The 27,990-nt window shown below is 40.1% G+C and overlaps 1 protein-coding gene and 1 long non-coding RNA gene across 2 annotated transcripts in view; one reads left to right on the top strand and one right to left on the bottom strand.

The window, feature by feature from the left end:
• LOC104969602 (uncharacterized) overlaps nt 1-16,515 on the top strand; it is a 20,569-nt gene extending 4,054 nt beyond the window's left edge. Inside the window, exons 2-5 of the long non-coding RNA XR_009495857.1 lie at nt 12,008-12,179; nt 12,603-12,775; nt 12,866-12,954; nt 14,075-16,515. This is a non-coding gene — a long non-coding RNA (uncharacterized lncRNA). The remainder of the gene's footprint in view (nt 1-12,007; nt 12,180-12,602; nt 12,776-12,865; nt 12,955-14,074) is intronic.
• Nucleotides 1-27,445, bottom strand: part of PDE7B (phosphodiesterase 7B) — a 380,722-nt gene extending 353,277 nt beyond the window's left edge. The window contains exon 1 of the mRNA XM_024996621.2: nt 27,078-27,445. The gene's annotated coding sequence lies outside the window, so the exon portion shown is untranslated. The remainder of the gene's footprint in view (nt 1-27,077) is intronic.
• Between the last annotated feature and the right edge of the window lie 545 nt (nt 27,446-27,990).

The following is a 27,990-nucleotide window of genomic DNA, read 5'->3' as shown; positions in this document are numbered from 1 at the left end:
GCCAAGGGCTACCCCCAGGTGATAGCCAGCAAGGAAAATCACCTTAATCCTACAGCTGCAAGGAATTGGATTCTTCTGAAAACCTGAATGAACTTGGAAATGGATTTTCCTGCAGAACCTTGAGAAAGGAACACAGACCAGCTGACCCCTTGTTTCTAGTCTTGTGAGACTCTAAGCAGAGTACCTAGCAAGATCCACCTCCAGATCCATGAAAGTCTGGGTTAACTTATTATAGGAGTGATGGAACACTAAATAAGGGTGATTGGCTTTAGAAAGTAGCATGGATGATTCATCCATAGAAGCAGGAGAGAAGGCAGAGTGAATAATAGAAGTAGGGCTAGGTGGGTTGTGGTCATGTTGCACGATTGTGAATGAAAATTCTTTGTAACTTCTAATTTCTCAGTGGAATAGGCATTAGGAGTATTGACTAAGAGAGGTGGAGGTTTGAAAAGAGAATATGTGAACTAGTCATCTGGAGAGTAAAGAGCAGTGTTCTTTGGTCAGGAGCACTGAGGGCATATTTGGGTTTAGTTGTCATGACTTAAAATGATACCACACAGCATGCTACCTTTACAATATCTATGAGATGTCCAGAACCAAAGGCGAATTGGTATTGAATGTCATGGGTGTGCACAAAATCACTTAGGGAATGAGAATAGACTCAAGATCTAAACGCTGGGAGCTCCCAATGTTTAGATATTGGGAAATTGAAAATGATCCAGCAAAAGAGACCAGAAAGGAGTATCCACAGAGGTAGATGCATAAGAAAGATATTGTGGTCTCTCAGAAGTCAAGTTTCAACAGTGAGTGTTATGGATTGAATTGCATCTCCCCTGCACCCACTCCCCCCCAAACATATGTATGCCCTAATCTCCAATGTGACCGTATTTGGAGTTAGGGGTCCATAAAGAGGTTGCTGCTCCTGCTAAGTCGCTTCAGTCATCTCCGACTCTGTGCGACCCGATAGACGGCAGTCCACCAGGCTCCCCCGTCCCTGGGATTCTCCAGGCAAGAACACTGGAGTGGGTTGCCATTTCCTTCTCCAATGCATGAAAGTGAAAAGTGAAAGTGAAGTCGCTCAGTTGTGTCCAACTCCTAGCAACTCCATGGACTGCAGCCTACCAGGCTCCTCCGTCCATGGGATTTGCCAGGCAAGAGTACTGAAGTGGGGTGCCATTGCCTTCTCCCCATAAGGAGGTACTTAAGGTTAAATGAGGTCTTAAGGGTAGACCCTCAAGCCAGTAGGTGTGGTACCTTGTAAGAAAAGGAGGAGACACCAGACCATCCTCTCGTTCCACCATGTGAGGATATAATCAAAAGGCAACCATCTACAAGCCAGGAAGAGAGCCTTCATCAGATATCAACTCTGCTGGCACTGTGATCTTGGACTTCCAGTTTTCAGAAGTATGAGGGAACAAATTTCTATTGTTAAATACTCAGACTACAGATATTTTGTTATATCACGAGTGGAGTAATCCTGTCAATTATGTGAGCCAATGAAATCTTGTTTTTGCCTGCAGCCATTTAGGTTGGATTTTTGTTACTTTTAACAGGGAGTCCTAACAAATTCAATATAGTGTTAGTGTTTCCGAGAGGGGACACTTTTCCCCCTGCTATAAATACTTCACCACTTGCAGCTTGAGAAAACTTTAAGGATTATATATATACCTGTCTAATCATCTCTACCAAGCATGGTAATATCCATCTGAGACTACGTGTTTAAAATACTAGCTGGTATTCTGAGGCATAATTATTTAATACATATTTTGGAGTGTTCTTTGAAACATGATATTTGAAGTGACCACATTTTCTGAAATTTATTAGTTATAAAAATAATCTTAAAGGAGTCACCTTATTCTAGTCCTTTCATTTTCTTCCCAAATCCTCTTAAATAGCCCATGACTCATAAAAATGACCACTCTTTGTCATTTTCTCTCCTTTATAATTCAACTCTCTATTTTCTCTACTAATAGATAGAAAATATGATTTTTCTCCTACTGCATCTCTAGAAAGATAAATTTCTCAGTGCCCTTACAGATGTTAAATTTGTTCAAGAAATACTGAGTATATATCATAGGCAGAAACCAGTGGTTAATGTTCAACATACTACTGGGGAATGACAGAGATCAAGAGGATGTGGTCTCTAACTTTAAAAGTTATATACTTGGCTTCAAAAATAAGACTATGTTTTATAATAGTAATGAGAGGAAAGATGCAACAAAGGCTCTGAAAGTAAAAAGACACAATGGAAATTCAGAGAAAGGGGAGATTACTTCTACATGGGGGAATTTGGGAAGAATGCATAATGATGGAGCGTTCATTTATCCTTGACCAGGAAAACACATGTTAGGTTGAAGAACTGACCTGTTAGTTTAAGTATAATGGGAATATGAGATATGGGACAGGAATAATATGTTGCAACCCCAACATAGTAGATTAGTGAAAAACTGTAGAAAGTTAAATCTGGAACCTGACCTTTACTGATTAAGGAATGAGGGATTATTAAAGGCTTGTGACTAGGGAATTAAAATAACACTACTGAATTACTATTAGCTGAAGGGTCTCATGCTGGATACAGACAACTAAACTGGTGATTATACTATGGTGAAATATATAATACGAGAGAGGAAGTTCAGGATAGTTTCAGAGTATTTAGGGAAGAAATGAACACCAGATTTTCAAACCCAAAAGGCTTCTCCCTGAACAAAGCCACATCTGAAGTCTAAAGATAAGTAAAAGATATTCTGGTAAAAAGAAGAATACTTGAGATGAGTAAGGAGAAATGCCAATAGAAACAGGGGGTACCAGGGATGCATGTATACTGCATGCTGAGATGATAACACAAAGATAAGTGAAGATGAGCATGGTTCATTCTTGGGACCAAAGTGAGCTCAGTGTGGCTGTAGTGAAAAAAGTGAAGACAGTATGCGGATTTTTAATCATATTCAGAAATTTGGACTTTCATCCAAGAAAAATGGGGACATAGTGAAAAGTTTCATACAATAAACAACATGACCAGATCTGTACTGAAATGTTAGTTTATTGAAATATTAGTTTGACAGTTGTATGGAGACCAGAAAAAGGAAGTCTGGTGGCTTGACCAGAAAAGAAAGTATGGTGGTTTGGAATAGGGTGGTGGTGATGTGGAAAGGGGATATGAGCAGATTTAACAGTTGGTTAGGAAATGTCATCAATATAATTTGGTGATGGATTGAAGGTAAGAGATGAGAGATTTACTGTGGGATGAGGCTAAGGAATGAGACTGTCAAAGAAGGCACTCAAGTTTCAGGCATGACAAATGGTGCCACTTGTTGAGTTAGGTCTGGCAGGGAAGATGTACATTCAGTTTCGAACTCAACATTAACGTGAAGATGGATACCTTTTTATAAAACTCGGCAGAAAAACTAGGTTTAGAGGTTTTGATACCATGATATTGGTGAAAAAGTCATATAAGCCAATGGGATCATCCAGAAAGTGTGTCTTGCATGATGATAGGAGAGAATCTGGGGAAAAACCAAAAGGAACCCTAATATTTAAGGGGTAGACAAAGAGAAGCCTATAAAAATATGGGCAAAGTGGCAACATGAGAAAAAAAGAGAATATGGTGTTTCGGTTTTTAGCCATGGTTTTTCCAGTAGTCACGTACGGATATGAGAGTTGGACTATAAAGAAAGCTGAGTGCTGAAGAATTGATGCTTTTGAACTGTGGTGTTGGAGAAGACTCTTGAGAGTCCCTTGGACTGCAAGGAGATACAACCAGTCCATCCTAAAGGAAATCAGTTCTGAATATTCACTGAAGGACTGATGCTGAAGCTGAAGCTCCAATACTTCGGCCACCTGATGTGAAGAACTGACTCATTTGAAAAGACCCTGATGCTGGGAAAGATTGAAGGCAGGAGGAGAAGGGGATGACAGAGGATGAGATGGTTGGATGGCATCACCGACTCAATGGACTTGAGTTTCACCAAGCTTCAGGAGTTGATGATGGACAGGGAGCCTGGTGTGCTACAGTCCACAGAGTTGCAAAGAGTCGGACACGACTGAGCAATTGAACTGAACTGAACTGATGGTGTTATGGAATCTAAGGAAAAATATGTCTCGGGATGGAACATGTTAATCTGCTGAGAGGGAAACAGAACACCTTTCATACCTAACAATTAGCTATAAGGAGCTTCCCTGGTGGCCCAAACAGTAAAGAATCTACCTGTAATGCCGGGGACCTGGGTTGGGAAGATGCCCTGGAGGAGGGCATGGCAACCCACTCCAGTATTCTTGCCTGGGGAATCCCCATGGACAGAAGACCCTGGCAAGCTACAGTCCAAGGGGTCCCAAAGAGTTGGACATGACTGAGCAACTAAGCACAATTAGCTATAAACATTATAACATTGTGGAATTGATATGTTGTTGTTGTTGTTTAGTTGCTCAGTTGTGTCCGACTCTTTCACGACCTCAAGGATTGTAGCCCACCATGCTCCTCTTGGAGCATGGGATTTCCCAGGCAAGAATACTGGAGTGGTTGTCATTTCCTTCTCCAGGGGATCTTCCTGACCTAGGGATCAAACTTGCATCTTCTGCATTGCAGGAGGATTCCTTACCGCTGAGCCACCAGGGAAGCCTAAATAAATAGAAAAATAAACCAATGGAACATAATGAAGTCTAAAAGAGAATCGACTTGTACAAGAACTTAGTACATGATAAAGATGGTATTTTAAATGAGTGAAGAAAGAATTTACTTAATAAATGATGTTGAGACAAGGCCACTCATTTGCAACATACAACATCCAAACAATTTAAACTTAGACTCATTCTAAAAAACATTTACAAATAGAAACTATAGTTAATCACTAAAACGTGACCAATCAAAATGTTAAAATTGTTGGAAAATATATGATTGGATGGATACATGTGATCTCAAAGTAGTGAAGAACTTCTTCAAAAAGACAAAACAGCAAAGGCCACAAAGAAAGTTGATAAGGTATCTTACACCAAAATTAAAGTCCTCTGCACGATACAAGCCACTGAAATAAAATTTAAGGCCAAGGGATAGTTTTAAAGATATTTTCAACCTATATAAAACATACATGATATGCATTAAACATATATGATATGATATATTTTTAAAAAGAAGATCTGGGGGGAAAAAGGAGCACCAATACTTAAGAGGTAGGCAAAGGAAGAGAAGCCTGCAAAAATATGGGGAAAAAGTAGCAATTTAGATAGAAAAGAACCTAAAAAATAACCTGTATCATAGGACCCCTCAAAATTGTGTTTTGAGAAAGGGAAAACACCCACGGTTTCAAAATTCAGAAGTTTTAAGACTTTAGAAAAAGAGGTATAACCTCTAACATCCTCAGGGGGCGCTGACCAGCTCATCAGCCTCTGAGCCTATCTCTCCTGGTTCAAAGCCCCTAGGGTTCTAATCCTCATGCTCAATCTGATCCAAGCCTTCTGGCACACGCCACTCTTCCAAATTACAGCTCCCTCTTCCTGACAACTGATGCTCTTTTCTATACCAGCTTCTCCTTTCTGCTTCATTGTAACCCTATCTGCCCATCTGAATCCTTCTCCTTGTGGGTGAGAGAATAGTGAGGGCAATGAAAGCACATCTTAATACCTTTGAAAATGGAATTTTTACTTCTTTGCAGGAAAGCTGTTGGTAAGTATAAAGTAAATATTAATAATATTTACAAATATTTGCTGAGCACCTACCATGAGCCAGGGCTTATATCATCAGCAAAAAATACATTAAGAATGAATTACTTAAATTTGGCAGAAGAGAAGTATTGCCCCACTACCAGATTTCCTCCTGTGCATTTAAGATCATTTTCTCTTTTCCTCGTACCGCTGCTGTTCTTTCAGCAAAACTATTTCCTAAATCAGCTTTTCGAGATCGTTCCTCCAAAGTGCTAATTCAGCTTGAAACCATGGCAAAAACATCAAACAGAAAGAATAACTGGAAAGCAAGAAGTAAAGAACTTCTAAACTCTTGCATTTAATGTTTAACATTAACCATTCCCCACCAGGGCGAATTTGTAAATCACAATTTAGCTTCAGTTACACACTTCCTCCTGTGTAATTGGACTCCTCAGCCTGCAGGCATCAGGAGATCTTTCTGCAGCTCTGCTCTCCCCACCTTCATCCAGCTATCTGTGAGCATACCTTCCTGTAGGTAGCTCCCTGGCAGCATTTTCTAACCCAGTTCTCCACTCATTTTCCATTCATTTTGGGGGCCCATTTTTCATTCTTCTGCTCTCTGCTATCCAACGTAGGCACTGTTACCATCTCAACTGATTTTCAGAAAGTCTACTGTGAATATAGCAGTTATCTGATAACCTACTCTACACTGAAGTTTTTATAGGAGGAAAAAAAGCTTGCATTGCTATTTATTTGTAAAATGGAATTTTCTAATCTAGAGATGTGTTATGGGCTGTGTTGTGCCCCCAAGTCCACAGACTGAAGCCCTAACCCCAGAACCTCAGAATGTGACTACATTTGGAGCTAGAGCCTTTAAAGAGGCAATAAGTTAAAATGAACTTGTAAGAATGGGATCTTAATCCCAAATCAGGTGTCTTTATTAGAAGAGGAGATTAGAACACTTATAGTTAGCAGAGGGGAAGACATCTGTTTAACATCCAAAAGAGATGCCTCAGAATAAAACCAGCCCTGCTGACATCTTGGTTTTGAATTTCTGGCCTGCAGAACTGTGAGTGTTTCTGTTGTTCAAGCCATCAGTTCATGGTATTTTGTTATGGTAACCCTAACAAAATAATACATGGACAAACAGAGATTCCAAGGCAAAGACTTCGAGGGAATTTGCTTCCTCAAACACAAGAGGTAAAAAGGTCTTGTGTAATGAACTGCTAGTGTGTTTCTTTTCATTGAATCAACATATATTTTCCCATAATTTTCATTTTGCTTTTCCTATTGTTTAAATTTTTATATTGATACATTTTTTGCATTTGTAACACAGAAATTATAACTTGAAAGTCCTAACTTATTAAAAATAAGTTAATGGTTAATTATGTTCTTTGTGTTGTTATATCAGGATTGCTTTGAATCACAATTTCCCTGAGAGCATTTAAAATAGAGATTCCATTTATATTAATAAAGGTTTACTTTTATGCATTTTTTGAAATGCTGGACTTTTTTGAGCTATTTATGAAAGTTTCCAACATTAAACAAAATTTCTCATTGCAAAAGTTCAGATTCATAATAAAAATTTTAAAACTAAAATTTGATTATTAACCTTACAGGAATCCCTAAAATAGCAAGCTGTATAAGGGCATTTAAAACCTGAATTCCATTTAAGGAAAGTTCAACTCACATATTATTTTTTGGTAGTCTTCTAGTAAGTAGGAAAGCATTTTATTTTAGGAAAGCACATACACAGCTTTCTTAAGTATTCAGTAAAGCAGAGAACACTTTGCAGAGACTTTTCAGTAAAGCAGAAACCACTACAAAGGTCCATATAATCAAAATTATGGATTTTCTAGTAGTCATGAACAGATGTGAGAGTTGACCATAAAGATGGCTGAGCACCAAGGAATTAATGCTTTTAAATTGTGGTCCTGGAGAACACTCTTGAGAGTCCCTTAGACTGCAAGGAAATCAAACCTAAGGGAAAGTCAACCCTGAATACTCACCAGAAGGACTGATGCTGAAGCTGAAACTCTAATACTTTGGCCACCTGATGTGAAGAACCAACTCACTAGAAAAAGACTTTTTGATGCTGGGAAAGACCGAAGGCAAAAGGAGCAGGAGGTGGCAGAGAATGAGATGGTTAGATAGCATCACCGACTCAATGGACATGAATTTGAGCAAACCCCAGGAGATAGTGAAGGACAGAGGAGCCTAGTTTGCTGCAGTCCATGGAGTTGCAGAGTCAGACACGACTTAGCAACTGAAAAACAACAATATACCTCCATTAGGCAGTAAGCTTTATGATGTCGTTGGACCAAGTCTAACTAGATATATGTTCCCAGCACCTAATACAGAACCTGATGCCATCAATACATGGCTCTCTTTAATGACTGAATTTGCAAACAAGCGAGAGTGGGTAGAGAATTTATGTGTAAGTCAAAGGATATAATTCAAAAAGACTGAAAGGAGGTCCTTACAGCTGCATAGCCACTAACCCAGGAGCAGTTGAATTGTGCTGGGAATCCAGATTATGTGAACCCAGGGGACAGAAATTGGATACTTTAATGAGTGACCAATGCATGGGTCTCTTATTTTGCAAGAAGACAAAGGTTTTGATGGGCAGGGGCAGTGGAACAAATATTCCACCTAGCATTAAAATAAAGCTGTAAGAAATTACGTCTCAGGGAGGCTTGCTAGCAGCTGGAAACTCCACCTTTACATTTATTTGGGGGACCTCAGAAGAACAATGAGAATACATGCAGAACTGGCATAATGTGGGTGTATGCAGTAAAAGGAGAAGTAGATACTTCTAATGATAGCAAACCAGATATTTCCTGAGAAACAGATCCTTGTATTAAGGGAGGGGCCAATTTATTCATCTCAGGTCTCTTATCTCAGTGTCACTAACTGGCTTTAACCAGTCACTTAAGAAATAGAACAAGGGTGTGCATCTTGCAGCTTCATGCTCAAGGAGATGAGGAACTTTTAATATTATCAGATCTACCTAGTTATGGCTAAGTCCATACCACATAAACTTCAGAATCTCTCTGTTAAAAAAAAAACCCAGGGGCATATGATGACTTTCTTCTTCAGATTTACAATCACACTATGGTGACTTTGAACATTTATCTGAAGAGAGGGGCAAGTGGAGATGCTTAGGTACAGTGTGGATCTGCCATGTTGGCCATAATTCATGTGTTACGTGAAATTTAAAAAAAATGTTTAAGTAAAATAAATCACATGCAAAATTAATTAGCGGCATGAAAACTATTTCCAGTGTTTAGTATGTGAACATAAAGACACATACATACAACATTTTATATGACTAGGATGACTCAGCTTACTTATTGAGGTAGACATCTGTCAACAGGAAAATATTCTTAATTCTCGGGTTAAAGAGTAGCCTGGGACATGTTTTAACAAGAGATTGAAAATAAGGATGCATTTTTCTCTAGAGTGGTCAATTGTTTTCCCCTGTTATCTCCTATGCCATGACACAATTTCATTACCACATTTTCTATGTGACATGATCTTAAATCAATACAGACTTTCCCACCTTCTCCAAATCATACACCTGGCTGACCAATGAATCAGCAGCAGGGTGATTTTAACTTTTAACTTTTTCTTAAGAAGCTATAAAATTGATCCAAATATATCATTCCCTGAGTCTAATAGAACAATAGTAGTAGTGTGTGCTCAGTCGTGTCCAACTGTTTACAACCCAGTGGCCTGGAGCCCACCAGGCTCCTCTGTCCATGGAATTTCCAGGCAAGAATACTAGAGTGGGTTGCATTTCCTACTTCAGGGGATCATCCCCACCCAGGGATCGAACACCAAGTCTCTTACATCTCCTACATTGGCAGGCAGATTCTTTACCTACTGAGCCAGGACCTGAGCAAACAATTAGAACAATGGAAAGCTTTTAATTCTTTCCCAGGATTATTCCCTAAGACTATGCCAGAACTCTCACCCAGTTCCACTGAGAATTCATGGAATTTTTCTAGCTGGCATCTCTACATTTAACATTGAGTTCAGACTGAATTGCAGCCCAGGGAATTCCTTAACCCCCAAGGGGTCCTTCTCCCCTGACTCCCACCGAAATCACCATGAATTTCCCATTCCTGGTCATAACCTACATCAGCTTTCTTGAATGGGTTCTTGTTTCCAGACTACTTGTTTCCTTCCCCTCTCTTCTCTGAACGCACTCCTTTCTTCTTGCCATGACAGCTCTCTCACCCTGATTAAAGCATCAGGCTATAGAACACTTACTTCTCTCAGTTATTTCCATTTCTCCCCAGTTTTGCCTCGTTTCTGGTTACCAGCCTGCAAGGATGTTATGATATTCAATTTCTGGGAATTCTTGCTTTCTTATCATTCAATTATAAATATGTCTCAGGAAAATTCCATCTTATGTTTGACAACATTTTGTTTTCTCCCAAAGCAGGGGTTAAAATGCAAATTTATGATAGGAACATTTTCTCATATTTCCATAGATAGTATTACAGCTTTAAGAAAAGCTAGAATGCTAAAGGTAGCTGAGACTCCTACCTGGACACAAATGCTCCATATTTATGATCGTTTGTTGTATATTTTGTATCCTTCATTGTGCAAATCCTGGTTCCCTGCATGTGATAGGTACTCAATTAATTATTCAACACTTCTCTCAAACATTTTCCCTCTGCTATTCCTAAATGTAGCGTCAGATTGGATAGCCAGCCTGCTGTATCTGCAGCGAATACGTAACCTTAGCATGTACTGCATTCGTCTCCATGGATACCAAATTTCTGTGAATGGCACTTAGAGTGAAAAAAATCTAGAGGAGAAGCTGAATTTTGCTCATTCTTTCAATTCAGGTCCTTGTTATCCTGACCCTTTTTTTCCTTCTACATTTTCCATCCCAGGCTATGTAGGGCAAGGATCTCCTGGCACACTTCATGTAATAGACAACCCGTGTACTAGGATCACAGGAAATCATGTTTGTATCTTTTTGGCTGCTCTGTGAGCATCAACCCATGGAAACAAGCTGCTGCAAGAAATGAGGCAGTAAAAAAATCTAAGTTTATTTTTGACAAACTCTAACCAGGGATCCCCAATCTGAGGAGCTTGGAAACCTGGAGTTTAGTAAAAACAGTAATTGCAGAGAGGGAGAGGAATCTTGCAGTTTTTATATCTTTAAAAAGCTAAATTGAAATGATAAGTCTTCACAGCCCCCCCAAATTGTCAAAAGTTCTTCATATTTGGTAGGAACAGTATTAACTTAGTTAGCAAATCCCCATTTACAATCTTGTGTTTCTTAAAGTTGTGATTGATGATTACTTCTGTCCTTAAATAATAAAAATAGAAAACATGTCTATTACTGTAGTGAAAGTGGATATATTTGTGTGATATAAAGAGAAAACTAAGAAGGATGTCAATTTTAGTTAAGATAGTGTGCAGTTTTCTTTATCGATGCAATCTTTCAAAATTGCAGTGCCCGTTAACAAAAAAGAAAATGGCCTGTGGTGATCAGAATATTTTTTTAAAGTAACTGTTTTTACCTAATTACTTGCTTATTGTTTGTTGGTCTGTATGTTCTATTTTAATGCCTAACTTGCTTAAGAGCAGCAGAGACACTAAAGGTAATGTCTGACATATTATTATCTGGGCTATTTGTTTATTTTGAATAGAAGAAGAGGACAAAAATCTCAGACTGTTAGGTGAGGAATCAGATATGATGGGCCTCACTCAAAGGCCCCGTGGTAAGACACTGCAGGGCTTGAGCATGGGCACCTAAGAGACTAAAGCGGAAGAGAGAAGGAGATGAATGCCCCACAGAGGCCACTGGAACTGCTGGCAGCTGTGACTTGGAGCATGGAGCCATCTATTCCTCAGTCTTCATGGCTCTCAAGTACAGCCAGTTGGGACTTCCTGGCAAGACGCTAATGGGAGGAAGGAAAGGCAACCTGCTAGGGAACAAATGTTCTTTAGGGATCAGTTTGGATTATGCAGGGGTCAAGAACAGGGTCCATACCAGCAATAGCTTTAATTATCAGATTGTTTTATTTTGCCCACACAAAAATATATGCTAAGTTTGAGGTATAAAGAGTTTTTTCCCCATTAAAAAGAATCCATCTTCATATTAAAAAATCATGCTACCAACACTGACAGATAACTACAGGTGAGAATGGTAAAAATTCCTCACTGCATACAGCTGTCAGAGTAAAGGTCCCTCCCACACTGCGGGGATGGCAAAGACAGCAAAAAGGAGTTTGCGAAAACACTTTCGCCTATGCCATTCTTTCAACATTTTGAAGCAAATCTAATGAGTATCTCTTCTCTTCTTTTCCTAAATCAGGCAAATACTGAAGTCCAGGTATTTCTTTTTCAGCAGCAGCAGCAGCAGATCACTAACAGATATGCCTGGGAGAGATTCAGGCTTCGTTCCTGATCTAAAACTTAAAGCTGGGAAAAGATAGTCTCAAAAGACAGCAAAAATGTGTGAAGGGAACTTCAGAAGCTGTCACTCTGGGCACATCCTAACTTCAATATCAACACACCTGGTGAGTTTAAAGGAACATAATGCTATTCATCACAATGATGGGAACAGTTTTTGAAAAGAAAGAGTGATGAATTGGATGATATCAACTAATTATATTCCAGAAAATGTCTGTTAACTCAGACAAGATCAATTCAAAGAAACATTAGGAAAATAGAGTGGGGTAAACAACAAAATATTATTTACTTCATTGGAAACTTCAGAGTACATGCCACAAACCAAAAGCTAATTTTGCCGTAACTAAATGAGATATGCCACAATTTTCTCTGGTGTATTATATACAGCATAACTTGCTGTATTATTATTTTTAATAATTTCTTCATTTTTATATCAATAAAATTTTAAGAACTTCTGTTAAAATTTTTCTTTTTGTTTTTACATTTCCCCTCCCTCAACTCTTTGGTCTATTTCTCCTTTATCTCCACAGTTGGAAGGTAGATGAACTACAGTGAAGAGAAAAATGGATACATTCTTCAAAGGAGGGACTGTGTCTTAAATTTCTTTGTAAACTCCATTGCTTCGTACCATGCCTGACAGATTTAGGTACTCACAGAGTGTTGGTTAAAGGTTGAATGAATGGGCTGAGCAATGCATGAGTGGGTAAATATATTTATTTTATCCTTCTACTATAACTAAAGGAAAAAGCATGTTGCCTGAATGTTTATTACAACTCTTCTGTTAACCTTGTAGAGGATGGATCAACTGGACCATGTAGAGATGGAAGAAAAGGAAAGTCATTTGCTATACTCAGAACGTGTCCTGTACTGGTGATTTCACAGGTGATCATAGCCCATCCCTGTAGTGACCCTGTGAGAAAGTATCATTATCTGCCTTTTATAGCTAAGTTTCAGATAGGATCCTAGAGAGATTGCTAACCTGTCCAAATCTATGGCTGGGAGATAGGATTTAAAACTTGAGTGCTCCTTTCAAATAGCCCACATTTCCCTCTATTTCCCTTCTAAACACAAAAGCAAAACTTAAATATTAAATCACTAATATATTAGGTTAAAGCTCTTGGCACCTTAAATGGTCCCTGCCAATTAATTCATTATTTATTAAGCACTCATTTTGTGCAGAGTGCGTTTTCAATGCAAAGGGTGCCAGAAGATAAAAATCTACCCCTTTGTCCTATGGGCAGCTAAGGCCTGATGTCAATGGTTTGGGTAATACAACATTCTGAGTATACGAGATGCTATCAAGATGATTAAGGAACTTCAAAACATGTTTTGAAGTAGTCAAAAATAATCTATCTTGAGACTAACAGCAATTTTCTCTCATTAGTATAAATTAAATTTAGTGCTAAAATATTATCTTCATATGTGCAATAATCATTAGGCTAATTTTGTAACCAAATAATCTTTTGAGGCTAAAAATGCCGTTAAAATTGATGAGCTTTTTGGAGAAGATTTTTAATGAGTATTCTGGATGTCCAGAAGTCTTGCTGGACCCCTAGAGGTACCCGGATCCGAATGGTTAAGCCCTTTCCTTCCTCCTTCCTCAGAATCACATAGGAGACAGTCAGGATTACAGGATTTTGAGAAATCATATCCTCTTAGCCATTTGTTCCTCTTCTACCACAGAGAAGCTCTGGACATTTGGAGACTTACAGAATCAGGATGATTTCTTAGAGTCTCCAAGAACATTTTGACGACGTAGGAAAGGGATATGTTTGTCAGGGGTTCTAGCCTTCCTAAACTCAGTGCTCCTCTGAGAGAGAAAATACTCATCATGTTGATGTATAGCAAAAACCATCACACTATTGTAAAGTATTTATCCTCTAATTTAAAAAATTATAAAAAATACTCATCTAAATAAATAGTACTTTTGGAAAGAACTTTGCTCTGAATCTTTTATTTTTCTTGTCTTTAGTCTAACCTAAAGTTCTCCTTTCTTTACCAGGATGGGAACAGCACTTAATGCTAAGCCTGCAAGCCAGTTGATGTCAGGACAGAGTCCTGAATACTCACCTCAGTGAGGTAAGGAGCACACAGAGGGTCACACACACACACAGTTCTGGAGGAAGGAACACCCAGGGACAGGTCAGGGTAGAGAACAGTGGAACTGGACGGGATTAGTCCATCCTCCTCAGTAGGATGAGCTGATCCTATGGGTGGGGCTGGCCCTTCTCAGATGCTCACCATAAAGTGAATGTGCTCTCACAACTGTGATCCACCCAGGCCCCCAGGTCCTGTGCTGCTCAGCCATGGATGACAGGTGAAAGGATCACTTCCGGGAACGAACAGCTCTTCTTCAGCTACCGTTCACCTGGGTGGTGGCACAGGTCAGGCTGGGGAGCAGAGGTGTGAGGAAAATCATTCCAGACCCTAACTGGGCCACTGACTCAGAAGGTTGCATGCCAAGTTGCTCATTGTCAGGGTCCAGCCACCCTTCCTGACAGAGCAGGCACAAGGCAAACATTGTTCTCAGTCAGACCTCGCACCACAGGAAAAAAGGCGACAGCATAACCAGGCCCAGAGTCTCTTGCTCTCTGAGATGCTGCCCTGTGGCATTTGTGTCCTCTCTGGGTCTGGGGACCCTCATATCCCTCTTGGTCCTGTCAAGAAAAAAGTCCCAGCACAATATTAAGTGCACAGTTTTTTGGCTGTGAGTGGGGAGATGCCCTCTTATCTACCTTCCTGAACTGAGAGAAAACATTTCAGAAAGTTTTCTAAATGAAAACCTAAGGGAAACAGAAGGAAACTTGAATTTTTCATGATTTATTCTTCTCGAATTTTGATGTTTCACCGGAAACACACATTCCTTTGTAACAAGACCAAAAAAAAAGAAGGTCTAGAAGGAATGAATTTACTTCACTCACTTCACATAAAATCATTATTACAAATGAGTTAAAGATATTAAATATAATGCGTGAGTTTTATTGAGTGCTGAGGGAAGTGGTACAGTTTAATTGAGGATTTCCTGTGCTGTCTGGAGCTGAGAATAAGGGATTGTATTGTGGCCTCCCTGCCCCTGTTTTCCCTTTCCCCAGAGCCTAATATATCAATCCCATAAAATTAGTGTAATTAGGAAGTCGACTAAAGACAGAGAGGCTCTTCCTGTAAATTTTTTCAAATGAAAACCCAGGCACCACTGTAAAACAAACACATTAATCTATTCACTGAAATTAAACGAATAGGATCGTGGTGACTTTAAGGCACTCAGATAATTTGAAATTCTGATTATTCAAAATACAAATGAATTCTCAGAGAATGAACACAGGCTTTGATGACAAAAGATCCCCATTTCCTTCCAGGCCTATGTGTGTGACTCCCAAGCGTGTGTCCTTTGTCTTTCCAAGGATGCCTGCTCCTGCCCCATCCCTCAGCCCAGTGCACACTGCTTTCAACCTCAGAGGGCAGAGGTCAGTGACAGGATGAGGCTCTGTCCACCGGCAGGGCTCGCAGAGGGCTGTTGCTGGAATATCAGCCCAGGACGATGTGGAGCCCTACAGGAACCACGGGGGAGCTGCTTCCTCTTAAGTCTACAGTGAGCTCCATGCCGAAAGCAATTTCAAGAGGCTGGCAGAAAACATGGAAGGCTGAGCTGTGAATGGGAGCAGAGGAGACGGATACAGTCAGGGAAGACTAAATTCTCTTGGCTGCCAAAGAGAGTGAGGGCAGCCACAGCTTGAGGGGGGCTGCCAGGTCGTAATCAAGTTACTTTAGGTTCGGCTCAGTTTGGTCTGTTTATAGCCTGAGGGAAACAGGGAAGATGGGGACCTCGAGTTTTACGTTCATCCCAAACTTCCATTGAGTTGCTTCAGATTACAAAAGATTTGATCTGTTACTATCCAAACTGCAGGTGCTGGGATCTTTGCGGGTTAAAAAGGAAGACAAGCCCTGGCACTCAGTGGCAAAACCAACACAATACTTACAGTAAGGTTTTTAATATTATTTGAACATACTTTAAAATAGTAATCCACTTTCCCCCTGTGCTTTAGCCCTTTCACTATTCAGTCCATGTAAAGTACTTTCAAAAACTGTCTGTTTTTCTTAGAACACTACTCAGATAGCTGTGTTTTCTGAAATAAAGCAACCTATCATTTCTTTTCAAAATCTAAAGTTCTTTTTGCTTTTCAAACTCTAAGCAAACCACCACTATAAAATGTTTAAATGTGAAAGAATTAGTGGCTAGTAACTGCCTAACTATATGCTGATAGTACTATCTTTTTTAAGTTTATTTTTTATGAAGGTATAGTTGATTTACAATGTTGGTATTCTTAATTTTAAGATTGCTTATAATTAGTACTAAACAGTTACTGAGGGATTTCTGACTTATGATGCCAGTTGATTCACTTTGGCTAATAAGAAATGGCCTTGATGTCTCTGTAAGAAATATTACCTAGTAGGAGTCAAGTATATTCCAGTCGGTGAAGTGAGCATCACCAGGCTCATTTTATGAAGCAAAGTTGGAGGCATAAAGGCTAGGAAACTCACACAAATCACACAGCTGGCTGGTTAAGTGTCAGAGCAGGACTCAAATCCAGGGAGGGCTGGCTGCAAAGCAGGTGCCCTTTCCCATTATGCTGTGGCTCTTGCCTCTTCAAGGAGGGAAGGGAAAATGAAAGGACCAAAGGTCACACTGTACAACAGCAGAAATGGGCTTTTTCGAGCATATCCCCTCTGGGATAATAACTGTGCCAGTAAGGCCACACTTGATTATCTAAGGACATCTTGGCCCACCCTGGCTCTGCTCAGTTCTGCTGTAACCTGCTCTTCATGTAACCTGATTGCTGAAATTCTCATTTTTTCCTCTTCTCTAAGTTAGTTTCCCTTCACCTGCATCAAAATGCTGCTAATCCCATATCTGATTATTTCCATCTGTAATTTCAAGGCTTCCTTGGTGGCTCAGTGGTAAAGAATCTGCCTGCCAATATAGGAAACGCACGTTCAATCCCTGGGTCAGAAAGATCCCCTGGATAAGGAAATGGCAACCCACTCTAGTATTCTTGCTTGGAAAATTCCATGAGCAGAGGAGCCTGGAGGGCTACAAGTCCATGGGGTTGCAAAAGAGTTGGACACAACTTAGCGACTAAACGACAACAAAATTTCAAAATCTTTGTAATCTTCTCTGTTCTGTTTCATATCCTGAATGCTAATATCCAGCTTATCTAGTTGACATACTAAAATGTATCCTGCCCTGGCTGTTCTTTCAGATACAAATTAAAGATAGAGTTAGAATTGAATAGGCTTCATTGTGGGCTTTTCTGGTGTCTCAGACAACAAAGATCTGCCTGCAATGCAGGAGACCCAGGTTCAATCCTTGGGTTGGGAAGATCCCCTGGAGAAGGGAATGGCTACCCACTCCAATATTCTTGCACTATGTGTCTATTCCATAGACAGAGCAGCTTGGCGAGCTACAGTCCGTGGGGTAGCTAAGAGTCAGACATGACTGAGCAACTAACACACACAGGTTTCATTATGCTTCTACACTATGGTGACTTGCTAACAATTTAAATCCGGGCAAGTAATGTTCATATGGTGACTACAATTAATGGTATGTATTGTGTATTTGAAAGTTGCTAAGAAAGTAGATCTTAAAAAGTTTTCATCACACACAAAAAAACTGTAACTGTGTGGTGATGGATGTTCACTACACTTATAACCACTTCCAAGGAGACACACACATCCAATTATGATGTTGTACACCTGAAACCTATTATGTTGTATCAATAAAGCCAATGTGCTGGTTTTCAGATTAGATCAGATCAGTCGTTCAGTCATGTCCGACTCTTTGCAACCCCATGAATCGCAGCACGCCAGGCCTCCCTGTCCATCACCAACTCCTAGAGTTCACTTAGACTCACGTCCATCGAGTCAGTGATGCCATCCAACCATCTCATCCTCTGTCGTCCCCTTCTCCTCTTGCCCCCAATCCCTCCCAGCATCAGAGTCTTTTCCAATAAGTCAACTCTTTGCATGAGGTGGCCAAAGTACTGGAGTTTCAGCTTTAGCATCATTCCTTCCAAAGAAAACCCAGGGCTGATCTCCTTCAGAATGGACTGGTTGGATCTCCTTGCAGTCCAAGGGACTCTCAAGAGTCTTCTCCAACACCACAGTTCAAAAGCATCAATTCTTCAGCGCTCAGCCTTCTTCACAGTCCAATTCTCACATCCATACATGACCACAGGAAAAACCATAGCCTTGACTAGACGAACCTTTGCTGGCAAAGTAATGTCTCTGCTTTTGAATATGCTATCTAGGTTGGTCATAACTTTCCTTCCAAGGAGCAAGCGTCTTTTAATTTTATGGCTGCAGTCACCATCTGCAGTGATTTTGGAGCCCAGAAAAAGAAAGTCTGACACTGTTTCCACTGTTTCCCCATCTATTTCCCATGAAGTGATGGGACCAGATGCCATGATCTTCATTTTCTGAATGTTGAGCTTTAAGCCAATTTTTTCACTCTCCACTTTCACCTTTATCAAGAGGCTTTTGAGTTCCTCTTCACTTTCTGCCATAAGGGTGGTGTCATCTGCATATCTGAGGTTATTGATATTTCTCCCAGCAATCTTGATTCCAGCTTGTGTTTCTTCCAGCCCAGCGTTTCTCATGATGTACTCTGCATATAAGTTAAATAAACAGGGTGACAATATACAGCCTTGACATATTCCTTTTCCTATTTGGAACCAGTCTGTTGTTCCATGTACAGTTCTATCTGTTGCTTCCAGACCTGCATACAAATTTCTCAAGAGGCAGCTCAGGTGGTCTGGTATTCCCATTTCTTTCAGAATTTTCCACAGTTTATTGTGATCCACACAGTCAAAGGATTTGGCATAGTCAATAAAGCAGAAATAGATATTTTTCTGGAACTCTCTTGCTTTTTCCATGATCCAGTGGATGTTGGCAATTTGATCTCTGGTTCCTCTGCCTTTTCTAAAACCAGCTTGAACATCAGGAAGTTCACGGTTCACATATTGCTGAAGCCTGGCTTGGAGAATTTTGAGCATTACTTTACTAGCGTGTGAGATGAGTGCAATTGTGCGGTAGTTTGAGCATTCTTTGGCATTGCCTTTCTTTGGGATTGGAATGAAAACTGACCTTTTCCAGTCCTGTGGCCACTGCTGAGTTTTCCAAATTTGCTGGCATATTGAGTGTAGCACTTTTACAGCATCATCTTTCAGGATTTGGAATGCTGGTTTTTCTGATATATAAATGTCAATCAATTTAAAATCAATCAATTAAAAAAATTAAAATCTACCTCTTTATTAAAGTGGCCATGGCTATCCTCTCTCATAAGAGTTTAACGAAGAATGCTAAATGGATGAACCAAAGCATATCAGGTGAACTCTGCAGTGGCAGTGTATTACAGCTGAGTAGCTGATCTGAAGAAATCACACACTGATACATGCCAGAACTCTGCAAAATCTAGCTTTCCCTTGGAGGCAACAGAGGTGTCAATTGCTTTATATCATTCTTAATTTCATAAAATAAAGACTAGAAATGTTTGCACACTATGACAGACCCGTGAAAGCACAATTTTTAGACTTTTGCTACCAGCTTGGCTTTTGCCAAAAATGTTCTCACAGCCTCCGGTCTTCATGTGCTTCTTCATGCTGTCAGGCATGGAACAACTTTTTCCATGAAAACAAAACACTTCCCAAGGAGTGTTCTCAGAAATTCTAAGGGGCTTTAAAGGAACATCCTAAATCCTCATGTTCTGATGGTTTCACAACGCTTACACTGCGTCCAAGTACCCTATCCCTAATTTGTTCTGGTGAGTTTTTGTTTTCACTCAGAGGGTTTTCTCAACTGGGCTCGATAGCTCATGTCAGCAGAGAGTCAAAAATATCCTTACTGGGTGCCAAGAAAGTGGTAACCACACACGTACAAAATAGAACTGTTCTACTGGACTTTTACTCCGTAGACATGAAGGTAACTTACAATTTAATTTATACAAGAATTCTATTTGAGGTGGGAAAAATATTAGCTCAGTTATCCTGAGTCTTATCTACATTAACAGAGAGAAATAAAACAAAACAGGACACGGTGGGTTTTGCTTCTGGCTGCTCTGTGTTATTTGCGTGGAACATGTGTTACGAAAGTAGCATTGGCAAAAATGTACCCACAAATATGTTTTGAGAAGTAAGCTATAGAGTACGTACACAATATGACACATAATTGCTATGTGGGGAAGTCAAGCTCCCGCAGTGAATATTTTGCATTTATAATGTCAGTGATTGGCCTTGTGTCTCTCCTTCTCCCAACATTTCTTCTCCCAGCACTTCCATCCCTTTAATGCAGTCAGATAGATGAAAAATTAGCCACATGTTTCCTTCCTTTGCTCATGTAACAGCTATTTATTGGGCCATTACTGCTTGTGGCTACTGCCTCATGCTATGTCCACTGAAAATAAGGCCCTGCCCTGCAGGAAGGCACTTTGATGTCTCATAGACTTAAGAAATGGGCAGAGCATAGTGCACGCAGGAAGAGAGGCCTGGTCAAGCACAGGGAGCTCCTTCTTGGCCACAAATTACGAAAACTGCCTGTGGACTGAAACTATCATTTCACTATGTTTGTATTTCAGTTGTTTTTTATTTGTCCTCAATAATAAAGTTTAAAAAAAAAAAAAGTAAAAAGAGAGCCATTGACATGCCCTCTGGACTAAGTTCTACTCTATGGCCAGATGTGATGACAAGCTAGCAAGGCATAGACTCTGTAGAGGGGGCTCTGAGAAGAGGCCTGGAACACCCATGAGTGGAGCTTCTGCAGGGCTCGTGTGGACCATGAATTGGTCCTGCAGGCACATTGGTGGAAAGGTCCATTCCTGTATCTGACAGCTGAGCTTTATTTATAAATATCTGAAATGACCCTTTATAAGGAATTTTTCTCTTTTTGATCTAGATGTTTTAGAGGATGCATATTCAAGTTTTGAATCAATTGTTGAAAAATGGAATCTTTAAGAGAAAACTTCTCTATCATATTGAGGTCAGTCAGAACATACTTTATGTGCCAGGTATTGTGTTAGATACAAAGGACCCAAAATAATGTGTGGTTCTTGCCTTCAAGGAGCTGATTTTCAGGGTGGGGTGACAGATGAACAGATGACACATATACGTACCTGGTGTCATCTATGATTTAACTCTGATTTGTTCATTTCTCTGCTTGCATAGTTCTTAAGTTCAAGTTTTGAAAACAAATTCCTTCATGTCATGAGATAAAAAAGAATGTTCTTTGAAAGATACACATATTGAAAATTTATTATATTTTGCACATTTCTAGAACTATTTTGCTGAGAAGTTTATGATCAATTTCTCAAATTTTCTTTGTGTGGGGCATGGTGGGGAAGGATCATTCATTATGGAAATTGTGTTTGCTAACATATTGAGAAACTAAGATTGAGAAACTTTAGGATGGCTTCTTAGCTCATGGCTGCATCTTTTGAAGAGAGAAATAAGCTTGGACCCATAAATTTTCACTGGAAAAGAACAATTTGAAACAGCAGGGAGAAAATAACAACCCAAGTGCCTTGGGAAAAACAGGATCAAGGAAAAGAGAAAGAGGGGACAGGGTTAGTTAACATAATATACTTTTTATGAATATAAATTGAGATTACAGTCATTCATGAGAAAAATTATTCAAAGAAATGTTATTAGAACTCACTTTTTGTTTGTTTTTCCTTGTTTTATTATGCTGTATTTTCTACTGCTAAAATGTTAACATTTGAGGAAGCTGTATTAAAGATGCTCCAAAAATCTTTCAATTTGAATTTTTACAACACTTTTATAAATGTATGATTAGTGAGTGAAGTGAAGTCGCTCATTTGTGTCCGACTCTTTGCGACCCCATGGATTGTAGCCTACCACACTCCTCCGTCCATGAGATTTTCCAAGCAAGAGTACTGGAGTGGGTTGCCATTTCCTTCTCCAGAGGATCTTCCTGATCCAGGGATCAAACCTGGGCCTCCCACATTGTAGGCAGATACTTTACCATCTGAGCCACCAGGGAAGTCCTAATGTATGATTACCCTAAAATGAAACTTTAAAAAATATGAATAAGTAACAAGTTCAAACAGAAATTAGCACAGCAAAGCTTTGAATCTAAATATATTTGACCACAAAACACTGCATATTGACCACTTGTTATTCTATTTTCCTTTTGTTATACTAGATGATCCTATTCTTACATGTTCTGCAGTAACTGTGTTTAGGACCTTTAACCTTAGCTGCTGCTGCTCCTGCTGCTAAGTCGCTTCAGTCGTGTCTGACTTTATGCGACCCCATAGACGGCCTCCCACAAGGCTCCCTTGTCCCTGGGATTCTCCAGGCAAAAACACTGGAGTGGGTTGCCATTTCCTTCTCCAATGCCTGAAAGTGAAAAGTGAAAGTGAAGTCGCTCAGTCATATCCAAATCTTAGCGACCTCATGGACTGCAGCCCACCAGGCTCCTCTGTCCATGGGATTTTCCAGGCAAGAGTACTGGAGTAGGGTGCCATTGCATTCTCCTCAACCTTAGCTAGGGAGGATCAAACTTCTAAGTCATGAGTTTCAGTCCTTTCTATGACTGGGTGGCCTATTTGGAGGAATTCCTGCCATCACTTACTACTGAAATTGACTTACTAACCTCTTCAAAATGACCCCCATTCAGTCTTGGATATAGTATTATTTCTTTGTTGTTATTGTTGTTATTCAGTTGCTAAGTCCTGTCCGACTCTTTGTGACCCCATGGATGGCAGCACACCAGTCTCCTCTGTCCTTCACTATCTCCCACGTTTGCTTAGATTTGTGTCCATTGAGTCAGTGATGCCATCTAACCATCTCATCCTCTTCTCCTTTTGCCTTCAATCTTTGTCAGCATCAGGGTCTTTTCCAATGAATCAGCTCTTTTGTATAATAAATGTAATTGTAGTGAGTTAAAATAATACAAACATTTTATTTTTTTCTGTTGGTCAGAAATTCAGGAATGGTTTGGTAAAAGGGTTCTGGCTCTGGGTGTCTCATGAGGTTGCAGTCAAGATATTGACCAGAGCTCAGTTATGGAACCGGAGAGTTTGCTTTCAAGATAGCTCACTTAACAGGGCTGCTAAATTGGTGCTGGCTGTTGTCAGAACTCAGTTGCTCTCCATGGGGCCTCTCCCAGGACCGCTTAAGTGCTTGCAAGACACAGAGGCTAGATTCTCCTAGATAAAGTGGCTTGTGAGAGAGAAAACTAGGTAGAAGGTATCTATTTTAAGACCTAATGTCAGAAGTCACATAGTCATTTCTGCCATATTTTTTGTTATTGTTAAAAGCTAGTCACTAAATTAGGTCCCTAGTCAAGTGAAGGGAAAATTATATCCCATCTGAAGGGGTATAGAACACTAAAGAATTTGCAACATATTTTAAAATTATCCTATGTGGGTTGGGGCCAATGACGCATATCCTATTTATACTTCATGCCATGGATAGGTCTGGCTATGGATTAATATTTCTGATTACGGTTCCTTGAAATAATCTGTCCCAGGATTTCTTTCCATTTTCACACCTAGGACTTTGCCAAATCCTCTGAATGGAACTCTTTATTTAAATGACTAATAACCCAAGCAATGCCCACTTAGGACAAGTGGGCATTTATTGGCTCGGGCAACCCAAGGAAGTGTTGAACTAACCAAATACCAGGATAGGCAGTGATCCAGGGAAATAAGTGGAACCAGGAGCTTGAATATCAACAGGATTACTCCTCTAGATCCTGTCTTTATTCTTCTTGGAGTGTCAATCTTTCTCACTTTAGAGCAGTTTTCCACACATGGCAGGAACAATGGCTATCTACACCTTTTAAATTTTACATTCCATAGCTTCTGCCATGGGAGAGGGTCTTCCTCATACCCTATTTGATTCCAAGTTCTTTACACCAAAGAAGAACCTAGGTAGAACCAAAGGAGGGGCAGGATCCTGTAACATGGCAGCTCCTGCCGTTACTACAAGGTGGCCATAGAGAAATGAATAGTCAGCTTGAAAAAAGAGGGTACCCTGGAGGAGCGGGCTGGGACTAGTGGGGAGACTGATGGAGAGATAAACGCAAGAGCCCTTTAAAGGGTCTTTAGAAAAAGTACTGATATTGATAAGTATTAATATTGAAAGTAGGATAGATTTTATTTTCATGCATATTCTTCATATCTCATTTAAAATCAAAATAGTGACAGAAAACAAATAGTGACAAACATTTATGTGTGGCTTTCCCTGGTGGTCCAGTGGTTAAGCTTCCACATTTCCAATGCAAAGGGCAAGAGTTCAATCCCTAGTCAGGGAACTAAGGTCCCATATGCTGTGTAGACAGAAAAAAATTTATGTGGAATCCACACTTTCTTTTGATGAACCTCATTTGTATGGATTACCATAGTCACAGTTGGCACTAATGTTAATATATTCTATTTAGAATAGCATGGTCAGTGGACATGTTGTAAGTCTGGATTTGAACCTCCAAGCAAGGATATAAGAACTGGTTCTAATCTTTTGTCAATTATAAAACACAATTCCTCCTCTTTGACTTTTTAGCAAGGTAGGAAACACTTTGGCAGTTTTTTCATTTATGACAGGTAGACTGCATTTCCCAGAAGAGCAACTTCCAAGAAGTAAAAACCATCAGACTCATACAAGACAACAATTCCGCTATCAGTTGAGTGTGTGTGTATGGACTGGGGTCAGGGTATACAGAAATACTTAGATATGCAACATTAGGAAGTTGAACACACACCAGTATCAGTCAGTTCAGTTCACTCAGTCATGTCCAACTCTTTGCGATCCCATGGACTGCAGCACACCAGACTTCCCTGTCCATCACCAACTCCCAGAGCTTGCTCAAACTCACATCCATCGAGTTGCTAATGCCATCCAACCACCTGTCATCCCCTTCTCTTCCTGCCTTCAATCTTTCCCAGGATCAGGGTCTTTTCCAATGAGTCAGTTCTTCGCATAGGTGGCCAAAGTATTGGCCTGTTATATCAATATACCTATTTATTTTTTATTTTTAACTAGTCAAATACAATGAGTCAGTTGAAGGTGAAAAGTCTATGAATGTTAGCTGCAAAATAAAAGTTTTCAAAGAAACACACACCACATTCTTTATACTTTCTTTAAAAATACACATATACTATGCACTTTCTTTATAAAATTATATTTATTTCAAACATTTGACTTTTGGGCAGGCCCTTTCTTCAGCTCTTGCTATGGCCTGATTCCCAGGTGGCTCGCTGGTGAAGAATCTGTCTATTGAGAAGGAGACAAGGGTTTGATCCCTGGGTCAGGAAAATCTCCTGGAAGAGGAAATGGCAAACCAATCCAGTATTCTTGCCTGGGAAGTCTCAATGACAAAGGAACTTGGCGGGCTATAGTCCATGGGGTTGCAAAGAGTCAGACATGACTTAGTGACTAAACAACACCAAATAGCCTGGTTCACAAACATCGCCTCTCTACAATAGTTGTTGGTCACTCTTAAAAAGGATTGTAGCTGTTTTAAAAACTGTCACTCTCGTGGACTCCCCATAGCAATCGACCTTTCCCACTCCCAGCTCTCAAAGGAACTTCCCAACATCAACTCTTTCATTCTGACCTCTCCACAGGTTCCCTAGTGATTTCACATACAAACAAATGCTTCCCTGGGTTCGTTCTATTTCAGGAGCCATTTCTGGTCAGTGCTTCTGGTAAAGCAATAGCTCTTCCTTAAACATGTCTCCCAGCAGCCTAGATACTCTTGACACCCATGTGTCAGCTGCCTACTTCTTGGCTCCCTCTTCAGAGTAACTGATATGGACAGAGCTTCATTCAGTTTCTTATTCCACTCTGTGGTCCAGCTCCCACCAACCCCCAGGACATCTTAGAGTTGCCAACTGCTCTTCCCTCACCCTCACAAGTTTACATTCCTACCTTCCTGCCTCCAACTAAAATCTTAAACAGTAAATCCATTCATTGATATGTAAGCCTGGAAGAATAGTCTAGAAGGAGAGGAACATTAAAACGAAAGTCTGCTGAATGTCCCAAACTATTTAGAAGGTTGACTCTGAGCTGCTGGACTACACAATGTAAATGTTTTAGTCCCTGGCCTAAGAGGAGTAAATCCACTTTAAGGATGGAGTTGGGACCTATAGGTCTTGCTCCCTAATTTCCTTTGCCTATCTTCAGTAAAATTGAGTCTTAGAAGCTTTGAGATCATGCAAGGCCTCTGTTTACACACAGCTGAGGCAGGTCTTTCCTCATTAGCACAAACAAATCTTGCAAATCTATAGCAACTACGCAGGAAAGACATCTTCACTGCCTACCTGCAATTAAGGGTTATACCCACTCCAGTATTCTTGCCTAGAAAATCCCATGTACAGAGGATCTTGGTGGGCTACAGTCCATGGAGTCACAAATAGTCAGACATGACTGACAGAGTTCACTTTGAACTTTTTGAACTCACAAAACTGGCCTTGGTGTGGTTAATGTGCCAGGTAAAGGGAACTTTGTTGTCACTTCCTGGAATTATTGGGCTAACTCAAGGAGGCATTTGAGCTTCCCAGGTGGCACTAGTGGTAAAGAACCCACCTGCCAATGTAGGAGACATAACAGACATGGGTTTGATCCCTGAATCGGTAAGTTCCCCTGGAGAAGGAAATGGCAACCCACTCCAGTGTTCTTGCCTGGAGAATCCCATGGACAGAGGAACCTTGTGGGCTACAGTCCATAGGGTTGCACAAAGTCAGACAAGACTGAAGTTTCTTAGCACACATAGCTAGGAGATATTTGAAGACTCTGAACAGTGTGAGATTGCTGACTGTTAGATTCAGAATTTCATATCCAGGTCTGGCCAGGAATGGAGCCCTATATCCTGATCAGAGAAGAATATAAATGAAATTGCTCGTTCAGTCTTTGAGTTAGTCTTTTAAAAGCACTGAATGTATACCAAGTTCTTCACCCTGTGCTCACAGATGAGTTCTGGGAGGGCCTACTTACTGCACTCTGGCCAGCCCTCCTGGACGGAAGTAGCTCTTCTTGTCACCTTAGATTCTTCCATCAATTCTTTCAGATCAAGGGCTCATTGTGATCTTCTGGTGGGGTCTTCTGTCAAAAAGTATGCTTAAAGCCTAGGGTCTCCTCACTGGGAGCCCACCTTGATGCCAACAAAGTACAGTCTTTACAGACAATTTGAGAAACAACAAGGCAAAGAGAAGGCCCCTTCAAAAAATATTTTTAGTCCAGCCAGATGCAAAACAGATTTATCACCCAGTCAGATGATAAACCTGACCCTTCTACTTCCCCTACCCAACAAGCCTAAACTACAGATCTATTCCTTTGGAAATCTGGAGACTTGACTGACTTCGGATTGACAATATGAAAACATACGCTTGCGTCATCCCAAAAGCTTGCCTTGGGTGGAAAAGCCTTTCTGTAGCCCTATCAAATATAAGACATTTAAACTTTAAGACTCTTTTTCTACACAGTGTTGCTTCAGCGAGGTCGTTCAAAGTCATTCTCATACATTTAAACTTCAGGTTTTAATACCCTATGCTAATAGGCAAAAGCTTCTCTTTCTACAGCCACCAAATACTCATCAGAGAGATAGTTTGAATGAAAACATGTTCATAGTTATTATCAACAAACCCATTTATGGAGCTGCCCAAGACACTTAGATAAAATAAATCAAAGGGAAAAATGTGTTTTCATGATCTCAAGAAGGTTAGAACACTAGACTGAAAACACTCACAAGGACAAATGATGTTTGGTCCACTCTTAAGGGGCTCTTTGGGTTTGGGTAAAGAGGTTGGAACAAGGTCAGGGGAATGAATCCTCCTAAAACTGTGATGACTGCGAATAGCTGTTGTTAATCCAGAATGCTTCAGGAAGTGGGACCAGCCTGTTGAGAAAT

Source organism: Bos taurus, chromosome 9 (genome assembly GCF_002263795.3).
Source record: "Bos taurus isolate L1 Dominette 01449 registration number 42190680 breed Hereford chromosome 9, ARS-UCD2.0, whole genome shotgun sequence".
In the NCBI taxonomy this organism is placed as follows: domain Eukaryota; kingdom Metazoa; phylum Chordata; class Mammalia; order Artiodactyla; family Bovidae; genus Bos; species Bos taurus.
Note: the sequence above shows the minus strand (reverse complement) of the source record. Positions and strands in the feature narration are given on the sequence as shown.